At 43.3% G+C, this 26,449-nt stretch overlaps 1 protein-coding gene across 4 annotated transcripts in view; it reads left to right on the top strand.

Moving 5' to 3' along the window:
• Positions 1 to 4,552: 4,552 nt before the first annotated feature.
• The window catches only part of LOC124031575 (sodium-coupled neutral amino acid transporter 3-like), a 70,918-nt gene continuing 49,021 nt past the window's right edge, over positions 4,553 to 26,449 (top strand). For 2 of the 4 annotated variants that reach the window (XM_046342989.1, XM_046342986.1), the window contains exon 1: positions 4,819 to 5,119. The gene's annotated coding sequence lies outside the window, so the exon portion shown is untranslated. Of the gene's footprint in view, positions 4,675 to 4,818; positions 5,120 to 5,454; positions 5,464 to 26,449 lie in introns of those variants that run through there. The other 2 variants (XM_046342987.1, XM_046342988.1) reach the window with 2 other exon arrangements.

Below are 26,449 nucleotides of genomic sequence, written 5' to 3'. Positions count from 1 at the left end.
AGCAGATGGGCAGACATTAAGCATTAATTCCTTGAAATGCATTACTTCTTGGGATAAATAAATAATAGCACCAATGCATGACATCCAAAAGTAAGAATGCTCTTCAACAGTACAAGGTTACATAATGGAACAAGAGTTTGTTTTCTGACCATTTTAAGTGCATTTATAAACCATTATTCAACCAAGCTTACATTTTGGCAAACACAAATGACTATATCACAATTTTAACCTTAACTGTTTACTAATGTGTCTAAAAATGTTTAACTGATTTTTAAGCAATTGACCCATTATCAAATGTAATAATTTTAACTATTTTTTGATGTGAACCATTTGTGACCCCGTTTTTGCCACTGTGCTCATAAGATTCCATGAATTTGAAACAAAAGCTTGACCTGGGCCTGGAAATCAGACTCCAGAACCTTTATAAACTCTAAGCAGTCACACTATTTCCGGAGCAGCCAGAAGTCATCGCTCAGTTCTTGAAAATGGTTCTCTCAGTGCCTTCAGGAGTTGCCAAAGTTGATCGTAAACTATGTCCACAAAATTGCTTGGGCCACTATATCAGTCCTGAAAAGCAAATAGGAGGGCTTTAAATTCAATGTATCATCTATTTAACAGATTACAAAGGTATGCATACTTAACATTATTAACCAACTAGCTAGCGAGCTAGGCTAGCTCAGTACTTGCTAGCAGCGACAGCATTGGCCAGCTAGTAAACAAAAGCCATCTAGCTAAATTAGTCAACAAAACTAACAAAGTTAAATTACAACCTGGAGGCTGGAGACTAGCATGAGGAAAAGAAGGTAGCCGTGGTGAAGGCACAGGCCGCAGTGTCCCAGGCAGGGGCTAGCAGTCACGGAATCATATCTCTGTGTGAGAGCGGGAGAGAGAGAGAGAGAGAGAGAGTGATCTAAGCAGAGGAGATCGGTTCTCAGTTGGCTAACACATATCACAGGGTTTGTGCAGTTTGAAATATGGTGTGTTGGAATGCTATCGGCAGTGGTGTAAACAAAAGTACCGAAACTTAAAGATGCACTCCAGGAACTTAAGCACAACACATTTGTGACATATAGAACAGATGGGATTCGTAACTTATCTTACGAATTGCACACACAATTTGTTTGCAGGATGTAACATATCATACAAAATGGATGACGTAGTACTTAATTTGACGATGTAGTAAGCAAAAAATGGGGAACACTCATGAGCACCATTTCAAAACTACTGGCTGAAAAAAATAACAAATTGAGATGATCATCAAGTAAAAAAACATAAGTTGTTTTTTTGAGTATCTGTACTTTACTACTTTTACATTTCCTCCACTACAGTTCTAAAGAAAATAGTTTACTTTTTTACTCTCAATGCATTTTCCCTGACACCCAAAAGTAGTCATTACATTTTGAATGCTTAGCAGGACAGGAAAATGTTCAAATTCACTCACTTATCAAGAGAACATCCCTAGTCATCCCTACTGCCCCTGACCTGGTGGACTCAGTATATATTATAGTAGTATATAATATATTATATTTCTTTATTGTTTTATTGTTCTGTCTGGTTTGCTTAATATAAGGAATGTGAAATTATTTATAGTTTTACTTTTTATATTTAAGTTTATTTCAAACAAAATACTTTTAGAGTTCTTTACTGGGTGACTTTCACTTTTACTTCAGGCATCTTCTATTAAGATATCTTTATTTTTACTCAAGTATGACAATTAGGTACTTTTCCCACTACTGGCTATCAGTACACTATAATTACAAGTAAGTAAAATGAGCTAAAACCTTTGTAACAACTAGTAATTACATTGTACATTGTACATGTAATCTATGGTGTACTAGTGTGCCCCCCCACCTCACCCCCTTGGATCGTACTTCCAGAAGCTTTAAAATGAGGGCCAGGTTATCAGGATGGGTAATGTACTGCATAAGTATTCATATTTTTTTTACATTTAATCTTTATTTAACTAGGTAAGTCAGTTCAGAACAAATTCTTATTTTACCTTTGATGCCCTACCCCGGCCAAACCCTACCCTAATCCGGACGACACTGTGCCAATTGTGCGCCGTCGTATGTGACTATCGATCATGGCAAGTTGTGATACCGCCCTGGATCAAACCAGGGTCTGCAGTGATGCCTCCAGCACTGAGATACAGTGCCTTATGTAACAGTATAATTTTAAACCGTCCCCTCGCCCATACCCGGGCACGAACCAGGGACCTTCTGCACACAACGACAACAGTCACCCTCGAAGCGTCGTTACCCATCGCTCCACAAAAGCCACGGCCCTTGCAGAGCAAGGGGAAACACTACTTCAAGGTCTCAGAGCAAGTGACATAACTGATTGAAACGCTATTTAGCGCACACCGCTAACTAAGCTAGCCGTTTCACATCCGTTACACTTAGACCACTGCACCACTCGGGAGCCTAAGTGCACATTAGTTACAAGTAAGTACCCCTCAAGATACACGTTATTAACAAGCTAAATCCTGTGTAACAACTACTAATTACATTGTACTTAGGCAAACATTACATGTGCTTTGAAATGGTGTTTTCTTCTTCATCTGGGATTACATTCGTAATAAATCTGTTTTCGTAAACTCAACAAAATGTTATACAATGGGTGGGTCTAACCCTGAATGCTGCTTGGTTAAAACCGCATTCCAGCCGGTGTCTATTCCACAAGTTTCCACCAGCTAAATCTATGATGTTAAAATGCCATTTACTCTGTTCAATCTGACTGCACAATCCCCTGTCTCAGCCCAGCCAGGCAATTTATAAACTTGAACTCCACTATAAAAAGCATCTAGACATTATCTCACATTTATTTTAAACAAACATTTCTGAGATTTGTATAAACATTGCTGTCTGTCTCTCTGCCATTTGCAACATTGTTTCAATATTCAAATTAGATCTCCTGCTGTCAAAATAGTAACGAACGTGTCGGGTGTCGGGACGAGATAGATAGGCAGGCAGCATTTCTCAGCCAGTCGAAATCATGAATCAGATGGAATTATTTTTATGGGTATATACAAATAAATGTAAATTGAAAATCAATCAAATGTATTTATGAAGCCCTTCTTACATCAGCTGATGTCACAAAGTGCTGTACAGAAACCCAGCCTAAAACACCAAACAGCAAGCAATGCAGGTGTAGAAGCCCTGTGGCTAGGAAAACCTCCCTAGAAAGGCCTGACCCTAGGAAGAAACCTAGAGAGGACCAGGACAGTGGAGTCAATCACCACCTTCCGGAGACACCTGAAACCCCACCTCTTTAAGGAATACCTAGGATAGGATAAAGTAATCCTTCTCACCCCCCCCCCCCCTTAAAATATTTAGATGCACTATTGTAAAGTGGTTGTTCCACTGGATGTCATAAGGTGAATGCACCAATTTGTAAGTCGCTCTGGATAAGAGCGTCTGCTAAATGACTTAAATGTAAATGTAAATGTTAAATGAGAGGAACCAGGCTATGAGGGGTGGCCAGTCTTCTTCTGGCTGTGCCGGGTGTAGATTATAACAGAACATGGCCAAGATGTTCAAATGTTCATAGATGACCAGCAGGGTCAAATAATAATAATCACAGTGGTTAACGAGGGTGCAACCTCAGGAGTAAATGTCAGTTGGATTTTCATAGCCGATCATTCAGAGTATCTCTACCGCTCCTGCTGTTTCTAGAGAGTTGAAAACAGCAGGTCTGGGACAGGTAGCACTTCCGGTGAACAGGTCAGGGTTCCATAGCAGCAGGCAGAACAGTTGAAACTGGAGCAGCAGCACGGCCAGGTGGACTGGGAACAGCAAGAAGTCATCAGGCCAGGTAGTCCTGAGGCATGGTCCTAGGGCTCTGGTCCTCCAAGATAGAGAAATAAAGAAAGAAAGAGAGAAAGAAAGAAAGAAAGAGAGAGAGCATACTTAAATTCACACAGGACACCGGATAAGATAGGAGAAATACTCCAGATATAACAGACTGACCCTAGCCCCCCGACACATAAACTACTGCATCATAAATGCTGGTGGTTGAGACAGGAGGGGTTGGGGAGCAGCTTAATGGGTCGAAAACAGTTTAAACAAATGCAAATGCAGCTACTTTGCTGTTATTTTGGCCTTTTGGCGTGACTGTAAGTTAGCCGTAGCTGGTTAGCTAGCAAGCAAAGGATAAGAACGTTGCCAGTCATAGATACAGAACAAAAAGACTGAACGACTGGGTTGCGTCTCTAGCAACCCTAGATTTGTGTTGGAACTATATCTTGTGGAAGGATGAAATAGTATGAATCAATTAAACAAAATAACGTTTTTTATTAAAATATGTCAATCATTATTTGAATATGTTGGTAACCCATTGTTATCCTCCAAACACCGGCTTCCCTGGCATTATCACTTAAGTATCTATGAGTTGTTACTGTTAACTATAATACTTGCTACCGTGTAATTACACATGTAGTTACACTGTAATAAGGATCCCTTAAAAGGAAGTGTTACCAAGAATGGTAACACAAGAGGAATCAATTCAAATACACAAGTATGGAGCTAGTCTACAGGGTGTACCAGTACCAGATCAATGTGCAGGGGTACGAGGCAATTGAGATATGTGGCCTACATGAAAGCAGGGTAAAGTGACTAGGCATGGGGATAGGTAATAACAAGAGTACAATAAAGAACAGAGTAGCAGAAGCATATGGTGAGTGTACAATTGTGTGTATGTTTTGTGTGCACGTGTGTGTGTGTATGTGTGTTCGTGTTACAGGCAGAACATGAAAGCAAAGTGATGAGCGAAATGAGAGCCAATTTTCCGTAGTCCACCGTCGGTATCATTTTCTCACCGGGCGCAGATAGTGGGATGCATGAACGAACAGTATCTAGGGAAGGAGGCGGAACTTAAACGAGCCCCACAGCTCAGCCATAAAGTAGAACATGTACAAATGCAGTTAATATCTCAACCGACAATTTTCTGTTAGGCTAATACGATATATAATTGAGTGCGCAAGTTTACCGAAGAGCGTAAACAGAAAAGAGACCTAGGAGTCAAGAAACAGAAGAGGAAAGTATCGAGATAAAGTACACGTGTAAAATGTCTCATTAATCGCGGAATTCATTCGAAACCAGCGTGGCACTCGACTCAACTGGTAAGATTTAAGCATATGCCAGTGTTTCATATTCCTGTGACTTGTGAAATGTTCGAAAGTTTTGATCGATTGTTCCACAATTTACTAGCCAACATAATTAATACAAACGTTTTATAGCACGATAATTGCATTCATGAAATAAACCTAAGTGAGCGTCAACACATTGTTAAAGACAATAAAAAATGTTTTAATAGCCATTCCTTATTCACATGAATGAACAATTTCTTGATATCATATGTACGATTTAATTTGTCTATTTATTCTTATTGTATTTATTTTGATCATCTTAATTTTCCGCGACGCGTAAATTTCACCACCATCTGCCTTCTTCGAAGGAGTCAATTGTAAGTTAATTTCATTGTTTGTCATTTGAAGACTACATAACACTCACATTTTCATTTGATATAGCCACCTTTCACAATATATTTTGTGCACTCCATGTGCGATGACTCAAGTTTAATTGTCGGACAGCAAATGCTATGGTCCCTGATATTAACAAAATAATAGTACACTGTGAAAATAGAAAGACACAAAACACTATGATTGTGTAATGAAACCACGAACAGTAGTGCACCTAACCTGGTATTTGGTGTTTGGAGGGGTGTTTGAATCTAAACCCAATGTATGTGTTATGATACAGAGAAAGTTTTTATTAATTTTTTAAAAACAGAATGAAACATCCAAAGTAGTTCTTCAATCTGAATACTGTTGTTTTTAAGTCTTGTGAAAGTGAGTGTAAAAGGCACCATCAAAACACAATATATGTTTAAAAAAATGTCAGACTCTGTAGCTGCTACAATCGAATGATTAAGAATTGCAAATGGTTTTTCGTCTAAATATTGATTGATGATATGGAGAATGGAGATCTCTATGAATTCTCCATTCTCTATGGAGAATATTTTTGGGTGGCATTCCACCCTTTTTTATGCTTTATAGATTACAGTGGTGTAAAGTACTTAAGTAAAAGTCCTTTCAAGTACTAATTAAGACGTTTTTTTGTACTTTACAATTTTTTTTTGACAACTTTTACTTCACTACATTCCTAAAGAAAATAATGTACTTTATACTCCATACATTTTCCCTGACACCTAAAAGTACTTGTCACATTTTGAATGCTTAGCAGGACAAGAAAATGGTCCAATTCACACACTTAAAATCATAAAATAAAATCATCCATACTTCCTCTGATCTGGCGGTCATCCCTACTGCGTCTGATCTGGCGGACTCACTAAACACAAATGCTTTGTTTGTAAATTATGCCTGAGTGTTGGAGTGTGCCCCTGGCTATTCGTAAATAAATAAAAAACTAGAAAATGGTGCAGTCCGGATTGCTTAATGTAAGGAATTTGAAATGATTTATACTTTTACTTTTGATACTTAGGTACATTTTTATCAATTACATTTACTTTTGATACTTAAGTATATTTAAAACCAAATATTTTTTAGACTTTTACTCAAGTAGTATTTTACTGAGTAACTTTCACTTTTACTTGAGTCATTATCTATTAACGTAACATTACTTTTACTCAAGTATAACAATTGGGTACTTTTCCCACCACTGATAGATGAGGAACAGGAGGAGATGGAGAAGGAGCAGTGGTGTGTATTCATGGATGCCAAAAACATAAAATAATTTACAGTGCCTTCGGAAAGTATTCAGACCCCTTGATTTTTTCCACATTTTGTTATGTTACAACCTTATTCTAAAATGTATGATTTTTTTTCTCCACATCAATCAAGAAATATTAGCAAAAAAACCCGGAAATATCACATTTACATAAGTATTCAGACCCTTTACTCAGTACTTTGTTGAAGTACCTTTGGCAGCGATTACAACCTTGAGTCTTCTTGGGTATGACGCTACAAGCTTGGCACACTTGTATTTGAGGAGTTTCTCCCATTCTTCTCTGCAGATCCTCTCAAGGTCTGTCAGGTTGGATGGGGAGCGTTGCTGCACAGCTATTTTCAGGTCTCTCCAGAGATGTTCGATCGGGATCAAGTCCAAGGCTCTGGCTGGGCCACTCAAGGACATTCAGAGACTTGTCCCGAAGCCACTCATGTGTTGTCTTGGCTATGTGCTTAGCACATGTTGTCCTGTTGGAAGGTGAACCTTCGCCTGGGTCTGAGGTCTTGAGAGCGCTGGAGCAGATTTTCATCAAGGAACTCTCTGTACTTTGCTCTGTTCATATTTCCCTCGAACTTGACTAGTCTCCCAGTCCCTGCCATTGAAAAACATCCCCACAGCATGATGTTGCCACCACCATGCTTCACCGTAGGGATGATGCCAGGTTTTCTCCAGACGTGACGCTTGGCATTCAGGCCAAAGAGTTCAATCTTTGTTTCATCACAACAGAGAATCTTGTTTCTCATGGTCTGAGAGTCTTTAGGTGCCTTTTGGCAAACTCTGAATGTATCTCACTGGAGAAAGCATCCAAGCCAGGGAAACAGCGCCCCTTTTTCAACGCCGATACCGATTATTGGAGGACCAAAAAAGCCGATACCGATTAATCAGCCAATTTTTTTATATTTATTTGTAATAATGACAATTACAACAATACTGAATCAGCACTTATTTTAACTTAATATAATACATCAATAAAATAAATTTAGCCTCAAGTAAACAATGAAACATGTTCAATTTGGTTTAAATAATGCAAAAACAAAGTGTTGGAGAAGAAAGTAAAAGTGCAATATGTGCTATGTAAGAAAGCTAACGTTTCAGTTCCTTGCTCAGAACATGAGAACATATGAAAGCTGGTGGTTCCTTTTAACATGAGTCTTCAATATTCCCAGGTAAGAAGTTTTAGGTTGTAGTTATTATAGGAATTATATGACTATTTCCCTCTATACCATTTGTATTTCATTAACCTTTGACTATTAGATGTTCTTATAAGCACTTTACTATTGCCAGTGTAACAGTATAGCTTCCGTCCCTCTCCTCGCTCCTCCCTGGGCTCGAACCAGAAACACAACGACAACAGCCACCATCGAAGCAGCGTTACCCATGCAGAGCAAGGGGAACAACTACTAGAAGGCTCAGAGCGAGTGACGTTTGAAACGCTATTAGCGCGCGCTAACTAGCTAGCCATTTCACTTCGGTTACACCAGCCTCATCTCGGGAGTAGATCGACTTGAAGTCATAAACAGTGCAATGCTTGACGCACAACGAAGAGCTGCTGGCAAAAAGCACAAAAGTGATGTTTGAATGAATGTTTACGCGCCTGCTTCTGCCTATCACCGCTCAGTCAGATACTTAGATACTTGTATGCTTGTATGCTCAGTCAGATAATATAGATAATATCTAGTTATATCATCAACCATCTGCCTAATTCTGTCTGGTCAAAAACGGTATGACATTGTTGCTGCCGGTAGCATTTAGCCTCACTTGATAACCCCCCCTCCCCCAACATTAATAACCACTCAGCGTTGAGCTAAACTGAGTGCACTCAACTGTAAATGGGCCTGGCGTACCAAAAAAAGTGTCACCATTCCCAGCACATCAAGCCAAACGTCTTTGACAGATTTTTTTTTGAATTGTTGCATCTCGTTGTGTTGTTGTCCTCTGGTGGCTAGCTAGCTAAAATGGACCCTTTCCTAAATTAGCCATGGATGGAGATAGGGATTTGGACTTGTGGTTTTAATTAATTAAAATTCCTACATTGTGCCTCTGGCCTGAGAGGATGGAAGTAGCTAGATGTAGACTAATGTCAACCAGCTGGCCAATCGTTGCACATGAAAGGAAGTTAGGGTAGCGAGCAAGCATTTTAGCCAGGTAGACTTGGACAACAAAAACTAAAAGTGTGTACTGTATGACAGTCATAGACTTTTTTGGCAACATGAAAGAGAGGGGAGGGCATTGGCGTTTCTCTATAAGTCAGGTGAGTCAACATGTTTTCTACTTGTTTTCACACACACACACACACACACACACACACACACACACACACACACACACACACACACACACACACACACACACACACACACACACACACACACACACACACACACACACACACACACACACACACACACACACACACACACACACACACACACACACACACACACACACACACAAAGAAATCAGTACCATGGGAAGCCACATCTACCTTACATTGATTGGACTAAATTGTTTTTGGAATCTTTTAGTTGTCACTGTATTAGACTAACTAAGCATAAGCTCCTGATTTGGTTGCGAGTTGCAGTAATTCTCCGGTGTTCTAAATCAATAGTTGTTTAGCAGTCCGAATATGTCGGAAACATTAACTTGATTGACCATGCTGTAGGTCATGTAACTGTTTGTTAAATGCAATATGCTTTGTGGACTCTCCGGTTTTGTGATAAAACAAAGGTGTGATTGAATTTATTCTGCCACTGTGACTTCTTATTGTCTCGGCCTAGGCCTGTATATCACGGTGGAAAGGCATATGAACTCACAGGTTATAGAGCAAAAAACGCATTTATCACAACACGTAGGTTGTAATATGGCCTTTTTCTCCTGGTTTGGCTTCCCCAGGGATTTTACCCACGCACCGCTACTGAGAAGGAGTCAAAATGGGACAGGGGGAAGCGGGAATTGAACCCCGATCGTAGGTTACATTTCATGTTGCATTTCACAGCAAAAAAATCAATAATTCTGGGGTGAATTGAAATTGACAAAAAAATAAAAATCTACTGAATGCAAGTCATTTCAATGATTTGTTCATTTCATTTGACCAAAAACATTTAAGAATAAATCCAACTTAATATGTTGCTCGAAATGTAAGTCTATTTTATGAGGATAACCAAAGGATATCAAAACAACGATGAGGTCGACCCATTCCCGCTTTTCCAACTTTTAATGGTGTCAGCAAATACAGTATCCTGCAAACCTCTAGCTACTGCTGGTGTATTGAGAACGTTGCGCAACAATATCTGCCAAAATGGGTTAAACTGGCAAATGATCAGACACATAAATCCATGTTATACATGAAAACACTCTAGAAGAAGTGTTCTCATTCTGCAGTAGACAGGTTTTGAAACACCATTATAGATTTTAGAAGCTACAGTGAGAGGAAACAACACCAAAAAAGAAAGTATCTAATTCTGTGCTGAACAGAACTCGAAACACCAAAATAGGGTTTTCGACCATTTCCGTCAGTGGTCCCAGTCCCTGGCAAAGTGTTGCACAACAGTTGATTAAGTGGTGTTACAGCACACCATGTAAGGTTTCAAAATAGCTCAGGATGTGTTTCAATACAACAAATTTAAGGTTTTGTCTCCTTCACTTTGGTGGCAGCTCAGTTGCCATTAGTTTGGTGTTACAAAGCAATTTTAACAGTGTATAACCCACCATAGCCTACTGAATATGTGAGTTTGGAAGTAAAATCCTTCACTGAATAAGACAAAAAACAACGGGGGAAAAACGAGACGGGTTTGAGTGAGAGGTCTAATTGATGTTTCCAAGTTGCCACACAATGCTCCAAAGTTTGCATAGTTCCTAATTTCAATGTACTTTTATGACTCGGAGATTAATCTTTAACTATAACGTGCAATTTGATCTCTCCTAGCTGTGCCGTTGAGGAACTAAAGCAAAGACACTTCTAGTAGTTTTCTTTAGAACACACCCATGCATCCCTGCCTTTTATTTAATTTATTTATTTCACCTTTATTTAACCAGGTAGGCAAGTTGAGAACAAGTTCTCATTTACAATTGCGACCTGGCCAAGATAAAGCAAAGCAGTTCGACAGATACAACGACACAGAGTTACACATGGAGTAAAACAAACATACAGTCAATAATACAGTATAAACAAGTCTATATACAATGTGAGCAAATGAGGTGAGAAGGGAGGTAAAGGCAAAAAAAGGCCATGGTGGCAAAGTAAATACAATATAGCAAGTAAAACACTGGAATGGTAGTTTTGCAATGGAAGAATGTGCAAAGTAGACATAAAAATAATGGGGTGTAAAGGAGCAAAATAAATAAATAAATTAAATACAGTTGGGAAAGAGGTAGTTGTTTGGGCTAAATTATAGGTGGGCTATGTACAGGTGCAGTAATCTGTAAGATGCTCTGACAGTTGGTGCTTAAAGCTAGTGAGGGAGATAAGTGTTTCCAGTTTCAGAGATTTTTGCAGTTCGTTCCAGTCACTGGCAGCAGAGAACTGGAAGGAGAGGCGACCAAAGAAATAATTGGTTTTGGGGGTGACCAGAGAGATATACCTGCTGGAGCGTGTGCTACAGGTGGGAGATGCTATGGTGACCAGCGAGCTAAGGGGGACTTTACCTAGCAGGGTCTTGTAGATGACATGGAGCCAGTGGGTTTGGCGACGAGTATGAAGCGAGGGCCAGCCAACGAGAGCGTACAGGTCGCAATGGTGGGTAGTATATGGGGCTTTGGTGACAAAACGAATTGCACTGTGATAGACTGCATCCAATTTGTTGAGTAGGGTATTGGAGGCTATCTTGTAAATGACATCGCCAAAGTCGAGGATTGGTAGGATGGTCAGTTTTACAAGGGTATGTTTGGCAGCATGAGTGAAGGATGCTTTGTTGCGAAATAGGAAGCCAATTCTAGATTTAACTTTGGATTGGAAATGTTTGATATGGGTCTGGAAGGAGAGTTTACAGTCTAACCAGACACCTAAGTATTTGTAGTTGTCCACGTATTCTAAGTCAGAGCCGTCCAGAGTAGTGATGTTGGACAGGCGGGTAGGTGCAGGTAGCGATCGGTTGAAGAGCATGGATTTAGTTTTACTTGTATTTAAGAGCAATTGGAGGCCACGGAAGGAGAGTTGTATGGCATTGAAGCTTGCCTGGAGGGTTGTTAACACAGTCCAAAGAAGGGCCGGAAGTATACAGAATGGTGTCGTCTGCGTAGAGGTGGATCAGGGACTCACCAGCAGCAAGAGCGACCTCATTGATGTATACAGAGAAGAGAGTCGGTCCAAGAATTGAACCCTGTGGCACCCCCATAGAGACTGCCAGAGGTCCGGACAGCAGACCCTCCGATTTGACACACTGAACTCTATCAGAGAAGTAGTTGGTGAACCAGGCGAGGCAATCATTTGAGAAACCAAGGCTGTCGAGTCTGCCGATGAGGATGTGGTGGTTGACAGAATTGAAAGCCTTGGCCAGATCAATGAATACGGCTGCACAGTAATGTTTCTTATCGATGGCGGTTAAGATATCGTTTAGGACCTTGAGCGTGGCTGAGGTGCACCCATGACCAGCTCTGAAACCAGATTGCATAGCAGAGAAGGTATGGTTAGATTCGAAATGGTCGGTAATCTGTTTGTTGACTTGGCTTTCGAAGACCTTAGAAAGGCATGGTAGGATAGATATAGGTCTGTAGCAGTTTGGGTCAAGAGTGTCCCCCCCTTTGAAGAGGGGGATGACCGCAGCTGCTTTCCAATCTTTGGGAATCTCAGACGACACGAAAGAGAGGTTGAACAGGCTAGTAATAGGGGTGGCAACAATTTCGGCAGATAATTTTAGAAAGAAAGGGTCTAGATTGTCTAGTCCGGCTGATTTGTAGGGGTCCAGATTTTTCAGCTCTTTCAGAACATCAGCTGAATGGATTTGGGAGAAGGAGAAATGGGGAAGGCTTGGGCGAGTTGCTGTTGGGGGTGCAGTGCTGTTGACCGGGGTAGGAGTAGCCAGGTGGAAAGCATGGCCAGCCGTAGAAAAATGCTTATTGAAATTCTCAATTATGGTGGATTTATCAGTGGTGACAGTGTTTCCTATCTTCAGTGCAGTGGGCAGCTGGGAGGAGGTGTTCTTATTCTCCATGGACTTTACAGTGTCCCAGAACTTTTTTGAGTTAGTGTTGCAGGAAGCAAATTTCTGCTTGAAAAAGCTAGCCTTGGCTTTTCTAACTGCCTGTGTATAACGGTTTCTAGCTTCCCTGAATAGCTGCGTATCACGGGGGCTGTTCGATGCTAATGCAGAACGCCATAGGATGTTTTTGTGTTGGTTAAGGGCAGTCAGGTCTGGGGAGAACCAAGGGCTATATCTGTTCCTGGTTCTAAATTTCTTGCATGTTTATTTAAGATGGTTAGGAAGTCATTTAAAAAAATATCCAGGCATCCTCTACCGACGGGATGAGATCAATATCCTTCCAGGATACCCCGGCCAGGTCGATTTACACAATTACTGTTGTTGTTCACGCAATCCAAAAGCAGTCCATTTATACATCTCAATCTGGGTCACGTGGTCATAATTTGAAAACTTGTTCTGTTCAACATGGCTAGCTAAATTACGAAGTAGGATCGAAACGGTGTTAGGCTTTCACTAACACCGCAAGAGAAGATGATCGTAATTTTAGTGACGCATGTGAAGAAGTCACGAGTGCATTCAGATGCGTGGTCCGCGGCAAGTCTTCTTCACAACACAACAAACATACCCTGGATTGTTCTGAACATAATGAGGCTATGTCATCTTGTAGCTTAACATCAAGTGTAGTGATCATAAACACAGTTCGATACACTCGCATTAACATCTGCTAACCATGTGTATGTGACAAATAGATTTGATTCGATTTGATTTGAGATGGAACTCTGTTACATTCATTATTTGATCGGGAGAAAGCCATGCGTAATACAATGAAGCGTAGCCTTCATATTGATGTACCCTATCGAATGAAGAGAGAACACAAGATAACAAGATAGTTAAGGAGAGTCCGTTATATATAGGGTGTAACGGCGTTCGTCTGTTGGAGAAAGAGAGTCGGACCGAAATGCAGCGTGTAGGTTACTCATGACTTTAATGAAAGATATGAAGGTACATGAAATAACTGAAATACGAAAACAACAAACGAAACGTGAAACTAATTACAGCCTATCTGGTGACTACAACACAGAGACAGGTACAAACACCGACAAAATACAAAGCGAACTCAGGCTACCTAAATACGGTTCCCAATCAGATACAACGACAAGCACCTGACTCTGATTGAGAATCGCTTCAGGCAGCCAAGCCTAACAACACCCCTAATCAGCCGCGATCCCAAATAATACAAACCCCAATACGAATCACAACATATAAACCCATGTCACACCCTGGCCTACCCAAACATATAACAAAAACACAAAATACAATGACCAAGGCGTGACAGAACCCCCCCTAAGGTGCGGACTCCCGGACGCACCTCAAGAGCATAGGGAGGGTCCGGGTGGGCGTCTGTCCATGGTGGCGGTTCTGGCTCGGGACGTGGACCCCACTCCATTAATGTCCTATTTCCTCCCCTTCGCGTCCTGGGATAATCCACCTTCTCCGCCGACCATGGCCTAATAGTCCTCACCCAGATCCCCACATAACTGAGGAGCAGCTCGTGACAGAGGGGCAGCTCGGGACAGAGGGGCAGCTCGGGACAGAGGGGCATCTCAGGACAGAGGGGCATCTCGGGACAGAGGGGCAGCTCGGGACAGAGGGGCAGCTCGGGACAGAAGCAGCCCGGGACTGAGGGGAAGCCCAGGACTGAGGGGAAGCCCAGTACTGAGGGGAAGCCCAGTACTGAGAGGAAGCCCAGTACTGAGATGAAGCCCAGTACTGAGATGAAGCTCAGGCAGGTAGTAGGCTCCGGTAAATCCTGGCTGGCTGGCAGATCTGGAAGAGACTGGTTGTCGGGCAGATCTGGAAGAGACTGGTTGTCGGGCAGATCTGGAAGAGACTGATTGTCTGGCAGATCTGGAAGAGACTGGTTGTCTGGCAGATCTGGAAGAGACTGGTTGTCTGGCAGATCTGGAAGAGACTGGTTGTCTGGCGGCGCTGGGCTGACTGGCGGCACTGGCGGCGCTGGGCAGACTGGGAGCACTGGCGGCCCTGGGCAGACTGGGAGCACTGGCGGCCCTGGGCAGACTGGGAGCACTGGCGGCGCTGGGCAGACTGGGAGCACTGGCGGCGCTGGGCAGACTGGGAGCACTGGCGGCGCTGGGCAGACTGGGGACTCCGGCAGCGCAGGAGAGGAGAAAGGCTCTGGCTGCGCTAAACAGGCGGGAGACTCCGACAGCGCAGGAGAGGAGAAAAGCGCTGGCTGCGCTGAACAGGCGAGGCGCACTGGAGGCCTGGTGCGTGGTGCTGGAACTGGTGGTACTGGATCGAGGACACGCACAGGAAGCCTGGTGCGGGGAGCTGCTACCGGAGGACTGGTGTGTAGAGGTGGCTCTGGATAGACCGGACCGTGCAGGCGCACTGGAGCTCTTGAGCACCGAGCCTGCCCAAGCTTACCTGGCTCGATGCCCACTCTAGCCCGGCCAATAGGAAGGGCTGGTATGTGCCGCACCTGGCTCTGCACCCGCACTGGAAACACCGTGCGCTCCATAGCATAACACGGTGCCTGCCCGGTCTCTCTAGCCCAACGGTGAGCACAGGGAGTTTTCGCAGGTCTCCTACCTGGCATAACTATTCTCCCTTCTAGCCGCCCCCCAATAATTTTTTTGGGCTACTTTTCCGGCTTCCAACCTCGTCGCCGTGCTGCCTCCTCATACCAACGCCTCTCCGCTTTAGCCGCATCTATTTCTTCCTTGGGACGGCGATATTCTCCAGGCTGATCCCAGGGTCCTTTTCCGTCTAATATCATCTCCCAAGACCAGAAGTCCTTATATTGCTGCTCCTCACACTTAACAGGGAGAGTAGGCTCAGGTCTGACTCCTGACTCAGCCACTCTCTCTCTGCGCTCTCCCCCAATAAATATTTGGGGGTTACTTTCGGTTTTCGCTCTGCGCTGCCGTGCTTTCCTTTTCAAATCCATTAGTCTATAGCCCTCTTCGCATTGCTGCAGGGAATCCCAGGCGGGCGCCTGCACTCTCTCTGGGTCGGCCGCCCACCTGTCGATTTCTTCCCACGTGGTATAATCCATGCCTTTACCTTCCACAACGTCCTCCTTTAGCTCCTGCCAGTTATCTACGTCGTTGCCAGTTACACGCTGCTCGGTCCGTGAGAGGTGGGTGTTTCTGTAACGGCGTTCGTCTGTTGGAGAAAGAGAGTCGGACCGAAATGCAGCGTGTAGGTTACTCATGACTTTAATGAAAGATATGACGGTACATGAAATAACTGAAATACGAAAACAACAAACGAAATGTGAAACTAATTACAGCCTATCTGGTGACTACAACACAGAGACAGGTACAAACACCCACAAAATACAAAGCGAACTCAGGCTACCTAAATACGGTTCCCAATCAGAGACAACGACAAGCACCTGACTCTGATTGTGAATCGCCTCAGGCAGCCAAGCCTAACACCACCCCTAATCAGCCGCGATCCCAAATAATACAAACCCCAATACGAATCACAACATATAAACCCATGTCACACCCTGGCCTACCCAAACATATAACAAAAACACAAAATACAATGACCAAGGCGTGACATAGGGGGCCAAATAATTGGTTATAGCTTAAAGGCTTCGGTTTGGCTGGCGCCTAGTGGCTAAAAAAACTTGAAAATAGCAGCAATTAGTACTCTTTGTCTGTCTTGAAATGCCTCAAAATAGTCTGAATGAATCTAAAATCACTCAAGAAATCTGTCATAAATCCCGAAATGAATGTGGTAATTGACACTAATGTTAGTTACACTAATGCTCACTCCACTTAGGTTAGTTTGAGCACAGTCTGCCATGTGTCAAGTCTTCTTATTTACTGCCCTTGAGATGACCATTGAAAGGTATTTTTTTTTACATAATCGGTTGATATGACATTTCAGTACATTTCAGTGTGGACCAGTAGATTTCAGTTGAAACTAATAAGTGTTTCTGGCTAGCTGGGGCACATATTTCTTTTGGTGGAGTTTGACTCTAGACCTGCATGAGTGTCCTCCATGATTTCCCGGGACAGGAGCTGGGGTGTGATGCTTTCGACTTTGGCCTTTATCTAAACACTACTAAACAACACGAGGAGCAGGGTCAGGGTTCATGAGGCTGGAGAACAGGGCAGATAAGCAGGGCCACGGTCAATGATCCCCGAGCTAGGGCATGACGGATTGGATTAGATCAGTGGTCACCAACCTTTTCTGAGTCAAGATCCAAAAGCAGGCCCAAGATCTACCGCTCAGATTACATTATTTGAACAGATATAATTTAAAGAACAGAAACCTCTGCCTCTGGTGCAAAATGTTGCATGTGTTTGAATCCAGCAATATAAAGTTGTTTTTGAGATTTTTGTTTTAGCCTATCCCAAACCTTAACCCTTGCCTTAACCATTTAGAGTTCATGTCTAACCTTAAGATTTCGGAGTTAATGCCTAAACTCACCTTAAACACTTCAAAATGTGACATTTGAAACAATTTTGAAATGTGACGTTTAAGAAACATGGATAAGCATCTAATTCTGACCTGAGACTGTGAGAGTTTGTTGGTAGGCTTTAGGCTCAATTCATTATCACAGCATTTTGGCTATGCTTGAATTGCCCTGCCAATGTTGTTCTTCTCAGACAATGTAGAAATGATTTCAAAATTGTAGGTATATGATCACACTGGTAGTAGATAATTTGTTGTATTACATGTGAGGCACAGCTGAGTGAGTGTAATAATTAGTTTACATTTTTTTTACTGGACTGATGGCCTGCATCTGATGGTCAGTTTGAAGGGAGAGAGGAAGGGAGAGCAGCAATGAGTCTGCATCGGTGAGGCTGACTAACCGTCCTTCCGCTGTCCCTCCCTCCGCTGTGGAAAGGGGACACACTCTTCCAGCTGATGGCAAAACTCAAGTCGCACTGCATTATTTCTGCCTCATGCACCAATTCATGTTGTTATTCATATGACCGGAGAAAGTGAAATATTCCTTGATATTAATAACCACGCAAGCTTATCGGAACACTTTGCTGTACTCATTCAATTCTTGTTGTAGCGTGAGTGGAAGTAGGGAGAACAAGCATTTTATGGCTTAAAAATTGTTGAACAAAGTGTTGACAGTGCTGAATAACAACTTAAACAGGAACTTACTTATAAAAACAGCAGCTCTTTGTTGTTCATTGCATCTCGGTCAAGTCAAGGTTTGAAACGTTTCGAAATCTCACAGTATCAATTTTGCTGTGCGCTCAAGGCTTCTTTTTACATCCTATGGCTTGGGAAAACTGTGCAGACACGGTCGTCTGAGCTATCTGATTGGCCAGTAGTAGGCCTATATGTGCACTTGATTTGCTCTCTGGGCCTGCCGGGTTTGCAGAGTTACACCTTCAGACACATGAAATGGTTAAAGATGGAAACACTTTCCCATCCCGGTGCTAGGGCAGCTGAATCAAGTTCACCTACCGCCAACAGCGCTAAAAGGAAAAAAGAATAATACAGAAATGTTTGATGGTCGACTAGGAAGGCCTTGCGATCGAACGATTGGTGACCACTGGAGTAGATGATTGGTTGACCTGGCTCAGTATTCAAGATGTGATTGGTGGGTTGCTGGGGACCAGGCTGGATGGGAAAGGGGCCCAGCTGTGCTCTCCTGTCAGTCTGAAGTGAAAAGCCCTGTGAATAGTTCTGTTTGAGCCAAGCATCCGGCTCCTTAAAGTGGAGTTCATTCTTATCCCAGTCCTTTCTCTATCTGGGCCAGACAGGCCCCCTTCAGACATGACCTTGTCACATTCTGTATTAATATACACTACCGTTCAAATGTTTGGGGTCACTTAGAAATGTCCTTGTTTTTGAAAGAAAATCAAAAATGTTTTGGCCATTAAAATAACACCAAAAAGATCAGAAATACAGTGTAGACATGGTTAATGTTGTAAATGACTATTGTAGCTGGAAATGGCTGATTTTTTAATGGAATATCTACATAGGCGTACAGAGGCCCATTATCAGCAATCATCACTCCTGTGTTCCAATGGCACGTTGTGTTAGCTAATCCAAGTTGATCATTTTAAAATGCTAATTGACCATTAGAAAACCCTTTTGCAATTATGTTAGCACAGCTGAAAACTGTTGTTCTGGTTAAAGAAGCAATAAAACTGGCCTTCTTTAGACTAGTTCAGTATCTGGAGCATCAGCATTTTTGGGTTCGATTACAGGCTCAAAATGGCCAGAAACAATACATTCTTCTGCAACTCGTCAGTTTATTCTTGTTCTGAGAAATGAAGGCTATTCCATGTAAGAAATTGCCAAGAAACTGAAGATCTTGTACAACTCTGTATACTACTCCCTTCACAGAGCAGCACAAACTGGCCCTAACCAGAATAGAACGAGGAGTGGGAGGCCCCGGTGCATAACTGAGCAAGAGGACAAGTACATTAGAGTGTCTAGTTTGAGAAACAGAGTCCTCAACTGGCAGCTTCATTAAATAGTACCTGCAAAACACTAGTCTCAACGTCAACAGTGAAGAGGCGACTCCGGGATGCTGGCCTTCTAGGCAGAGTTGCAAAGAAAAAGGCATATCTCAGACTGGCCAATAAAAAGAAAAGATTAAGATTGGAAAAAGAACACAGACACTGGAGAGAGGAACATTGGAAAAAAGTGTTATGGACAGACAAATCTAAGTTTGAGGTGTTCGGATCACAAAGAAGAACATTTGAAAAGATGCTGGAGGAGAGCTTGACTCCATCTGTCAAGCATGGTGGAGGCAATGTGATGGTCTGGGGGTGCTTAGATGGTGGTAAAGTGGGAGATTTATACAGGGTAAAGGGGATCTTGAAAAAGGAAGGCTATCAATCCATTTTGCAACGCCATGCCAAACCCTGTGGACGGCGCTTAATTGGGCCTAATTTCCTCCTACAACAGGACAATGACCCAAAGCACAGCTCCAAACTATGCAATAACTATTTAGGGAAGAAGCAGTCAGATGGTATTCTGTCTATAATGGAGTGGCCAGCACAGTCACGGGATTACAAACCCCATTGAGCTGTTGTGGGAGCAGCTTGACCGTATGATACTTAAGAAGTGCCCATCAAGCCAATCCATGATGTGGGAGGTGCTTCAGGAAGCATGGGGGAAATATCTTGTCCTTTTCCAACAATGCAGAGTAAAAGAAAACATACAAAAATACAAATAAATAACAGAAATAGTGACACGAGGAATAAATAACAAGAACAAATAAAAATACCATGGCTATATACAGAGAGTTCCAGTACCGACTAACAGCTTCTACCCCAGTACCGGGGGTAGAAGCTGTTCAGGGTCCTGTTGGTTCAAAAGTTGGTGCACTGGTACCGCTTGCCGTGCGGTAGCAGAGAGAACAGTCTATGGCTTGGGTGGCTGGAGTCTGCCAATTATTTGGATGACAATTCCCCGAGTGGTCTCTGAATTGTTTGATGAGCATGAAAACGATATAATAATACATAATAATATGCCATTTAGCAGACGCTTTTATCCAAAGCGACTTACAGTCATGTGTGCATACATTCTACGTATGGGTGGTCCCGGGAATCGAACCCACTACCCTGGCGTTACAAGCGCCATGCTCTACCAACTGAGCTACAGAACCAGTGCCATGGCCGTCTCCATCACCAGATCGTAACCTAATTGAACACTTATGGGAGATTCTGGAGCAGCTGCCTGAGACAGCGCTTTCCACCACCATCAACAAAACACCCAATGATGGATTTTATCGTTCAAGAATGGTGTTGCATCCTTCCAATAGAGTTCCAAACACTTGTAGAATCTATGTCAAGGCGCATTGAAGCTGTTCGGGCCCGTGGTGATCCAACGCCCTGTTAAGACACTTTATGTTTCCCCTATTTTGTCAATTCACTTTATGTTGGTGTTTCCCTTATTTTGTCAGTTTCCTGTATCTGTCCATTAAAACACAACAACCGTCAACCAATGAGCTCACTGTAATGGATGCAGGTGTTTAATTTGACAGGGGCTTTGAATAATGGGAGTAAATCAGAGTGTTGTGCAGTGAAAAGTCAAATAGACCGATACAGACACTGTGTGATGTTTCAGAGTTGTGTATGTCAGGATTTAATTTGAGCCAGTTTGCTACTGAAAATAATCCTGCAGCAACAGGAAATGTGAAGTATTATGTGGATTATAATTCATGGCAAATTTTGTGTGTTGATACATTTTTCTTAAGGGAAAAACAAGTCCAATGTTTCAAGGTGTAAATGACAAACTTCAGAAGCCATTTTAAATAGACAATTTCAGTTTTAGACAAATTCAGTTTTAGATTTCCTGCATTGCAGGAAAGTTCTTCTGCAACAGGACGATCAAATTAAGATCCTACATCTCAGTTTGTAGTGATGGGAATTTCAGTTAAAATAAATAATATTTTGACTAATTTCTTTCATTAGAGTCAATAATGCCCAGAGCACTCAGGACCCCTATCGGTGAAAGATGAACTCGCCTCTCGTTCACATGTCGTTCACGATACAGGACTTATTTGAGCTGTCATTTGTGATAGACTCGTAAACTTGTGATTTAAATCATGTACATGTGTTCATTGCTAGGCATACAAATACGATTATTTCTTAATACATTTGAAACTACAGACCCTGTTTCGATCCCGGGCTGTATCACAACCGGCCGTGATCAGTCCGTAGGGCGGCGTACAATTGGCCCAGCGTCGTCCTGGTTAGGGTTTGGCCGGTGTAGGCCGTCATTGTAAATAGGAATTTGTTCTTAACTGACTTGTCTAGTTAAATAAAGGTTAAATAAAGAATGACAAAATTAACAAGGACTAGTGGTGGCCACGATTGAACTAAACTTTGAGCGACTGTTGACGGAATACATTACTTGACTGCCGCGAGGCTGATAAGCAAAGTTGTTCGCGAACTACAGCCCCCAAAACGATTTGTTCTCGAGTTTGTTGAGCAGAGGCTGTGTATGTTTTGGTTCTACAAAGCTGTGTCCATAACATTCAATTGGCAATTAATTTAATTTATTCTTGCAACGTGATCAATTATCAGTTCTAAACATGTATTTTTCTTCTTTATGCTCATGATCTATTTCCCCGAACGCATATTACAGACAGTTGGCACTTGGTGGTTGGAGCATGTCTCTGGAGCCGCTGAGCCTGGTGGAGCAGGATTAATCCTGCTGTAGGACTCATTGCGGCAGGCACTAGCAGGTCAAATGAACGGCGAAATTGAACGAGTCCGTCAGAAAAATAAATCATGACTCCCCAGTCAGTAAAGAGTCTTTCATAAAGAATGAATCGTTCGCAAACTGCACATCACTAGTAGCTTGTGAAGTCACAAGTGTAAGCAGAGCCAATGGAGCCATCCTGACCTGGGCTCAGACCCAAAGTTGTGCCTCAAGTGTCAGAAGAAGCGAAGTAGCGCCTGGAGCCTAATTGCAAAGTGGCTCTGTGGCTAACACTCTGTTGCCAGGCTGTTACTTAGAGCAATGTTCCCTCTATGTAACCTCTATAATGAAGTCAGCTCGGGAGGTTTATTTCTTTCATAAAAATTCTCAGCTGGGTATGTGTTTATTTCAGTGCTACTGACATTTTATTTTGTATACCAGTCCTTTCATGTAGGTTGATTACTCACTTTGCAGTAAGTTGACATTTCGCCCCTGTCGCTTCTAAGAACAATGTTTCAATGTTTTCCTCACGACTCCCTCAGGCTGAGGGATTTTCTTGTGCCTGCAAAATTGGTTTTGGCTCTATGTCCGAACCAGACCATTGAGGAGAGGGGGGATTTTGCATTACTAAATGGCTTGTGTTGGCTTTGCCTAACCAGGTTTTGAAAGGAAGGGGTTAATTTGCGTAAAACCATTTTCACAAGTTTTGTTTTTTTACCGAGTTTGAAAATGCTTTTGGTTGTTTGGTTTTTGAGGTCGAATACATTCAGTTGTGCAACTGACGAGGCATCCCTATTCTAGGGATATTCTTATGACGTTCAGCCTTTTTTAACCTACTGCGTGTAGACTTCACGTTCTATACAGTGTGCTGTCGCAGAGCTTTAGCCATTAGGGGGTGTATTATTACACCATTCTATCTAATGGTCTATGTAAAGTATCATGGTTTTCCATTACAGTGAGACCACTGGGTAACATATCAAATATCACCCCGGCTTCAGTACATTTCAATGGTTTCCAGCAAGCTATAACGATTGTCGCCTGACGTGGCTGAATTTGATGAGACGTGGTGTAACCGAGTGGAACAGCTGCACTTGAGATTATCAGCTCTACATCTCAACGTGGACTGACTGCCCATGGCACAGAGGCACCCCATTCCCGTCGGCTCTGGCGCTAGATTCAGTCCACTTTGCCGTGCTCTTTGTGTATGTATCCCCATGCACACTTATTTGGGTTCTCTCAGCTCACACATCCACGATGGCCCTGGTACTGTGAGAACGGGATGGAGGATCAAAGATGAAATGGGGGTCAAAATGTCCACAGCGCTTAAACTCAACGCTGGACCTTGAAGCCAGTTCCACTGCATTTTTTAATTGTTCCACTCTAGTCAAGAGACTGATTTAGACCTGGGACACCAGGTGTGTGCAATTCATTATCAGGTAGAACAGAAAACCAGCCGTCTCCGGACCTCACAGGGTCAGAGTTGAGTATCCCTGGCCTACTGTTTATATTTTAATGCAGTCATCTCGGTTTTTATTTGAAGCATGTTGTTATATGTCACTTGTTTGTATCAAGTGCAAAGACATTGGAAACTTATTTTGTACTGAAGTTATCGGCGGTCACAGAGAGATTCTATGTATAGTGGAGATCTTCTATTTTTGTTCCGTGTATATACAGTACCAGTTAAGAGTTTGGACTCACCTACTAATTTAAGGGTTTTTCTTTATTTTTTTTTTACTATGTTCTACATTGTAGAATAATAGCGAAGACATCAAAACTATGAAATAACACATATGGCATCATGTAGTAACCAAAAAAGGTGTTGAACAAACAGATTCTTCCAAGTAGCCACCCTTTGCCTTGATGACAGCGTTGCACACTCTTGGCATTCTCTGAACCAGCTTCGTGAGGTAGTCACCTGGAATGCATTTCCATTAACAGGTGTACCTTGTTAAAAGTTAATTTGTTGATTTTCTTTCCTTCTTAATGCATTTGAGCCAATCAGTTGTGTTGTGACAAGGTAGGGTTGGTATACAGAAGATAGCCCTATTTGGTAAAAGACCAAGTCCATATTATGGCAAGAACAGCTCAAATAAGCAAAGACAAACAACAGCCCATCATTACTTTAAGACATGAAGGTCAGTCAATCAGGAAAATTTCAAGAATGTTGAAAGTTTCTGTTATGGGTTTTTATGAATAATGACTAAATGATGTATACATTTAACGTAGAACTATAATTAAACAGAATACTACACTGTCACTGTATGAATGTATGAATCTTATTATTACATTTACATTTACATTTAAGTCATTTAGCAGACGCTCTTATCCAGAGCGACTTACAAATTGGTGCATTCACCTTATGACATCCAGTGGAACAGTCACTTTACAATAGTGCATCTAAATCTTAAAGGGGGGTGAGAGGGATTACTTATCCTATCCTAGGTATTCCTTAAAGAGTTGGGGTTTCAGGTGTCTCCGGAAGGTGGTGATTGACTCCGCTGTCCTGGCGTCGTGAGGGAGTTTGTTCCACCATTGGGGGGCCAGAGCAGCGAACAGTTTTGACTGGGCTGAGCGGGAGCTGTACTTCCTCAGTGGTAGGGAGGCGAGCAGGCCAGAGGTGGATGAACGCAGTGCCCTTGTTTGGGTGTAGGGCCTGATCAGAGCCTGGAGGTACTGAGGTGCCGTTCCTCTCACAGCTCCGTAGGCAAGCACCATGGTCTTGTAGCGGATGCGAGCTTCAACTGGAAGCCAGTGGAGAGAACGGAGGAGCGGGGTGACGTGAGAGAACTTGGGAAGGATGAACACCAGACGGGCTGCGGCGTTCTGGATGAGTTGAAGGGGTTTAATGGCACAGGCAGGGAGCCCAGCCAACAGCGAGTTGCAGTAATCCAGACGGGAGATGACAAGTGCCTGGATTAGGACCTGCGCCGCTTCCTGTGTGAGGCAGGGTCGTACTCTGCGGATGTTGTAGAGCATGAACCTACAGGAACGGGCCACCGCCTTGATGTTGGTTGAGAACGACAGGGTGTTGTCCAGGACCACGCCAAGGTTCTTAGCGCTCTGGGAGGAGGACACAATGGAGTTGTCAACCGTGATGGCGAGATCATGGAACGGGCAGTCCTTCCCCGGGAGGAAGAGCAGCTCCGTCTTGCCGAGGTTCAGATTGAGGTGGTGATCCGTCATCCACACTGATATGTCTGCCAGACATGCAGAGATGCGATTCGCCACCTGGTCATCAGAAGGGGGAAAGGAGAAGATTAATTGTGTGTCGTCTGCATAGCAATGATAGGAGAGACCATGTGAGGTTATGACAGAGCCAAGTGACTTGGTGTATAGCGAGAATAGGAGAGGGCCTAGAAACGAGCCCTGGGGGACACCAGTGGTGAGAGCGCGTGGTGAGGAGACAGATTCTCGCCACGCCACCTGGTAGGAGCGACCTGTCAGGTAGGACGCAATCCAAGCGTGGGCCGCGCCGGAGATGCCCAACTCGGAGAGGGTGGAGAGGAGGATCTGATGGTTCACAGTATCGAAGGCAGCCGATAGATCTAGAAGGATGAGAGCAGAGGAGAGAGAGTTAGCTTTAGCAGTGCGGAGCGCCTCCGTGATACAGAGGAGAGCAGTCTCAGTAGAATGACTAGTCTTGAAACCTGACTGATTTGGATCAAGAAGGTCATTCAGAGAGAGATAGCGGGAGAGCTGGCCAAGGACGGCACGTTCAAGAGTTTTGGAGAGAAAAGAAAGAAGGGATACTGGTCTGTAATTGTTGACATCGGAGGGATCGAGTGTAGGTTTTTTCAGAAGGGGTGCAACTCTCGCTCTCTTGAAGACGGAAGGGACGTAGCCAGCGGTCAGGAATGAGTTGATGAGCGAGGTGAGGTAAGGGAGAAGGTCTCCGGAAATGGTCTGGAGAAGAGAGGAGGGGATAGGGTCAAGCGGGCAGGTTGTTGGGCGGCCGGCCGTCACAAGACGCGAGATTTCATCTGGAGAGAGAGGGGAGAAAGAGGTCAGAGCACAGGGTAGGGCAGTGGGAGCAGAACCAGTGGTGTCGTTGACTTAGCAAACGAGGATCGGATGTCGTCGACCTTCTTTTCAAAATGGTTGACGAAGTCATCTGCAGAGAGGGAGGAGGGGGGGGGAGGAGGATTCAGGAGGGAGGAGAAGGTGGCAAAGAGCTTCCTAGGGTTAGAGGCAGATGCTTGGAATTTAGAGTGGTAGAAAGTGGCTTTAGCAGCAGAGACAGAGGAGGAAAATGTAGAGAGGAGGGAGTGAAAGGATGCCAGGTCTGCAGGGAGGCGAGTTTTCCTCCATTTCCGCTCGGCTGCCCGGAGCCCTGTTCTGTGAGCTCGCAATGAGTCATCGAGCCACGGAGCGGGAGGGGAGGACCGAGCCGGCCTGGAG

Source organism: Oncorhynchus gorbuscha, linkage group LG03 (genome assembly GCF_021184085.1).
Source record: "Oncorhynchus gorbuscha isolate QuinsamMale2020 ecotype Even-year linkage group LG03, OgorEven_v1.0, whole genome shotgun sequence".
In the NCBI taxonomy this organism is placed as follows: domain Eukaryota; kingdom Metazoa; phylum Chordata; class Actinopteri; order Salmoniformes; family Salmonidae; genus Oncorhynchus; species Oncorhynchus gorbuscha.
This window is presented reverse-complemented; position numbering and strand designations above follow the sequence as displayed.